At 50.4% G+C, this 4,873-nt stretch overlaps 1 long non-coding RNA gene across 1 annotated transcript; it reads right to left on the bottom strand.

Moving 5' to 3' along the window:
- Window positions 1–3,005, bottom strand: LOC140701620 (uncharacterized). Its single transcript, XR_012080527.2, has 3 exons — window positions 2,638–3,005; window positions 1,668–1,718; window positions 1–409 (listed from the first exon to the last, which is right to left on the bottom strand). It is a non-coding gene; the product is annotated as an uncharacterized LOC140701620 (long non-coding RNA).
- Between the last annotated feature and the right edge of the window lie 1,868 nt (window positions 3,006–4,873).

Raw genomic sequence — 4,873 nt, 5'->3', positions numbered from 1 at the left:
TACCCAACGGACAAGCTTTATTGGTAGACAGACGGTTACCATCCAGACATAAAAGCCACTGGGTTCAAGCAAGGGGAACAGGCATGATGGAGACATGGGCAACCTTCTTGTAATGGTTTGTATGGTGCTCCCGGTGAACTCTCTGGCTAGCAGTGGTGTTAGGTACGGGCGGATCTGGATCTTCCAGGACAGGTTAGCGGAAGCCAAAATAAAAGGTAGCAGGCAGTAGAAGCTCAGAGACGCTCCTCTGAAGCCATAACTATGGGGCCTCTTGTTCGATAGAAGATAGCAACAGAAACAGGAAAAGCTCTCGATCGCCAAACATGTAGCTCATTTGGACTCTTCAGGGACAAACTTAACGCCTATTTTTAAAGTTTGGTCCTCTATCACCGGTGCCCGGTGGTATGACCTGTTCACAACAAAACAGAGGTGGAGGCATTTTCATGAGGACTCACAACAATTTTCCCATGTGTTCATATTCAAGATGGAAAGACCTTGTGTTTTTAAAAACAAAACAAAACAACCATTTTGGAGAGGCTGAAATGGAAGGAGGCCCACCCTGTTTAGGGTGCCGAATTAGGGTTACTCCCCCCCCCCTTTTTTAAAGAGATGCTTGCCGTCTTTGTGAGTTATACGGCATGCAGTTGTAAACCATTCCTGGTCAGAATAACTAATGGTTCCTATGGAATTTGGCACGTGGGTGAGGATTGTGTGTTACCTCAAATTCATGCCATCCTGAACAGGAAGACATTCACACCTTGGCCAAATATTCTTCTCAGGGATTGAACCGGCGTGAATTTTCCACCCAGCTCGACACACGTGGCTGTGGAGGGACCTCTCGCCAAGGCCTTTGTCCTCTCTGCTTGGACACACTGAACGTGTCGCCTCTGGGTCCTTCTAGACTTCCCTACGGGGCAGCCGGCACCAGGTGGGAATGGAAAGCCCACGGCGCGTGGCCAGAGAAGCCCAAGATGGCGGCAGACGCCTTGGTGGGACGACCAAAGGGGTTAAAGAAAGAAAGGAAGAAACAGCAGGGATAGAAGTCGAGGGTGAAGGGGGTGTCGCTCAGAGGCAGGCGTCTCCAGGAGAGGAGGACGGGCCTGGGTTTCCCAGGTGGCCTCGGCTGGGATGAATCCAAGGGCCATGCACCGGTCACAGTCCAGAAGGAGGAGGAGATGAGGATGGGCCTTGGAGATGCCAAACCGGTCTATGGGAGCATTTTAGAGTTATGGGGCTGGGGGGGCTTATCATGGGGTATGGAGGGGTTTTGGGGGTGGAGTTGTTGCGGGTGACGGGGTGGTAGTGGGTGGTGGGGTTGTCTCGAGTGATGGGATGGTGATGGGTGGTGGGGTTGTCTCGATTGACGGGGTAGTGATGGGTGGTGGGGTTGTCTTGAGTGACGGGGTGGTGGTGGGTGGTGGGGTTGTCTTGAGTGATGGGATAGTGATGGGTGGTGGGGTTGTCTTGAGTGACGGGGTGGTGGTGGGTGGTGGGGTTGTCTCGAGTGATGGGGTAGTGATGGATGGTGGGGTTGTCTCGAGTGATGGGGTGGTGATGGGTGGTGGGGTTGTCTCGAGTGATGGGGTAGTGATGGGCGGTGGGGTTGTCATGGGTGGTGGAGGTGGACGTGGGGGGTATCGCCACCGTGGGGGTAGACATCTCTTCACCTTGTCCTCCCACTTTTCGAAGGCTCCACTTTCAGACCGCTTTGAGATTTCCTGTGGGGAGGAAACAGAGGAGAACAGGTTTTAAAACTGAACCTGGGGAAACCTGAATATGTTCTCTGCAGTGGCTTGCAGACTGTGCTGATTTCTTTTGCTCCCGGGTATAATTTTTAAAAACTTGCCTGGTACCATTTCTTTTTCAAAATTTATGATGCGATTCATCAATTTTGGAATGTTCTTGTCAGGAAGTTGGGCCCCATGCTAGCTTTACAACATCTCCACCATAAATAAGTTAAACGTAAAATATATACAGTATATATAGAGAGAGGGTGATCACTGAGTTATCCAGTTCTCCAAGAAATACCCCGATAAAACAGATTTTGGCATTTCTTGGAGAACTGGATAACTCAGTGATCACCCTCTCTCTCTCTCTCTCTCTCTCTCTCTCTCACACACACACACACACACACACACACACTCTAGAGCCCCAAACTCTTGAGATTGTACAGGGTTAGGGTGAACCCTGGCAAGATGCCCACGTGAAAGGGTGGGCCTCAGGACCAAGATCAACCCAGGCGCGGCAAAGAGGGACACCATTCTCTCCCCCCCCCCCCGGTATTGTGAGCCATCAAGGGCAAGATCTCTTCTGATTTTGGAAACCAGGTGGGATCCATGCTTAGTCTTTGGATTGGAGACCACCAGGGAGGGCTAGGAAAGATGAATCCCGGAGGACCACGGCTGCCAGCCAGAGCTGGAAACACTGGGTGGGAAGGACCGAGCTCTGAAGAAGCCAACTTTCCACCTGCTTGGGGTTCCAAGCGGCCGCATCTAGTTGAGAACCAAGAAGGACTGGTTGAACCACAACTGGGCAGTGACCATCCCCCACCCAACAGCTTTGAGCTGGCTGGGTAGGGCGGCTGTTTCTGTAGCAAAGAAGGACCGGGGGGGGGTGTCCAATGAAGTTTTTGCTCACCAGCGTCTGCTCCACGGATTCAGCCCCTTGGGCTTCTTCAGTCACAGCACACGTCAACAACAGGACAGCCAGGAAGCATGCCGACAGCTCCATGGTGATTCAGCCTAGGAAGGTCTTTCTCCGTTCCCCGAGACGGAAGGAGCGTGAAAATGCTCTTAAGTCTTCTCAGAGATGTTAGCACCCTCTTTATACTCTTCGTGTGCAGGGAAGTGGCCAGCAGGATCCGTGCCTGGGTGTTCTTATTACAAAAGGTTGAGTGAATAATACGGCGCAGGAGGAAAAGGAATGGCTGCTCGGTTCATTATCTTGCTTTTTTTTCCCTTTGTCCACAGGGCGGCCCGCAAACCCTGCCAGGTTCCTTGTCTCCCGAGAGGCCCGCCCCTTCCATGAACTTCTCTCTGTGCCATAAAGATGCGAAGGCAGCCCCCCCCCCCCGCCATGAAGGCAAAGCCCAAGGTGGGTGGACTCTGGGGGGCCTGATCATCCTCTTCTCGGGCACAAGGATACTCAGGTTTGCAGGATGCAACCACCAGAGCTGCTGTCACAGAACAAGAGAAACGGAAGGGCCATCCGTCATCTTTCCTTAAGGAGGGCTGGAAACTTTCCACGCAGCTTGACCTCAACGGGTGGGCCTCCATCTGCTGCACATTTCTGGGTGTTTGAGACGTCAGTTGTCAAGCAGCAGGAGCGGTTAACTTGGTGGGTCCGGGTTGGTTTCCCCGCCAGAAAGTTTGGTGGGTTTAATCCTGTGGCAACAGCTGGTATTTGCGGCAATTCTGTTAGCAGTGTGTGTGGAGCAATAAGATGAGCTTATACCTACTTTGTTGTTGTTTCGTTGAGCGGGGGGGGGTGTTCCACCTGATGGCTTTATAGGCCCTTTCCAACTCAATGATTCTATGATTCTACGTGTTGTCAAGTCGCCCTTGATTTATGGTGACACCATGAATGTCACGTCCTCAACAGCCCTGCAAACTGAAGCCTGTGGGCTCTTTTAGGGAGTCAGTCCATCTTGTATTGAGTCTTCCTCTTTTCCACCTTTCCCAACATTATTGTCTTTTCCAGAGAATCCTGCCTTATTCTGATGTGCCCGAAGCAGGACAGCCTGAGTTTTGACATTTTTGCCTCTAGAGAGGGTTCAGGCTTGAATTGATCTAGGACCCACGTGTTCATCTTTCTGGCGGCCTAGGGCACCCGCAAAGCTCTCCTCCAGCACCACAGCTGATACTTTAGCTGAGTTTAGAGTCATCACTTGAGTTATTCACAGGATCATGTAAAAGAAAATACTGTACTTCTTTCACCCCAAGAAATCCATTCTGAGGGAAATAAACACAAACTAAAACTTTGACTTAAGAATGAAAGTTGAGTAACGCCGGCTTCCTTGTTTGTGAAGACACGGAAGGCCAACACAGAGGTGCCCTTCCAGCTGGTCCGCTATTGCAAACGTAGAAGAAAGATCAACAAACTTTGTTCTTTGCAAAGGGCAGGAAAACCTGCAGCGTCTCACTACGATCAACCTCTTGCTCCCTCCCTGCCAACTTTACATACCTTACTACAAGGATACGCCTATTTTAGCAAAAAACAAAAAACATCCCCTCCACCCCTAGCTTTGGTTTATTTGCTTCACTTGCCGTGAAGCTACAAAACTGGCAACCAAGAGCGGTGAACGAAGGAGTACCCATTGTTACATACAGCACTGATGTTGCCTGTCTGTCATGGGTTTGGAGGGAAAGTTCCATCCTATGGGGAGTGGAAGGCGGGACATCAGGAGGAGGGGCTGTACTGTATAAATATGTGATGCCTGTGTGGTGAGAGAGATGCTGAGAGACTGGGAGGTGACGAAGCAGCAGCTGGGAAGAAGAAGCTGTTGTGGGAGTCTGTGTGTCAGACAGGGTACTACTGTGTGTCAGAGTACCAACCTGATAGGTTCAGGTGTCTGTTGGTTAGCCAGAACTGATAGGTTCAGGGTCTGTGCTTCAAGTTAAGGGTTCTGGGTGAACCAAACTGTGTGTATGTCTGAGTAAGAATAAGCCACGTTACTTTATTTTATTCACCTGATTATTTTATTTCCCTGTGTGTATTTAAATAAACATTATTCTTTTTATTGTTTAAAAATCCATCCCTGGTCTGTGTGACTCCTTATAGGGAATGGTTGGTGGCAGCTTAGTGTAACTGTGTGACATATCCCAGTAGGTCTGGGTTTGTCACATTGATTGGTGTCCAGCGGTGGGATACGACT

This window comes from Pogona vitticeps, chromosome 7 (assembly GCF_051106095.1).
Source record: "Pogona vitticeps strain Pit_001003342236 chromosome 7, PviZW2.1, whole genome shotgun sequence".
Classification (NCBI taxonomy): Eukaryota; Metazoa; Chordata; class Lepidosauria; order Squamata; family Agamidae; genus Pogona; species Pogona vitticeps.
Note: the sequence above shows the minus strand (reverse complement) of the source record. Positions and strands in the feature narration are given on the sequence as shown.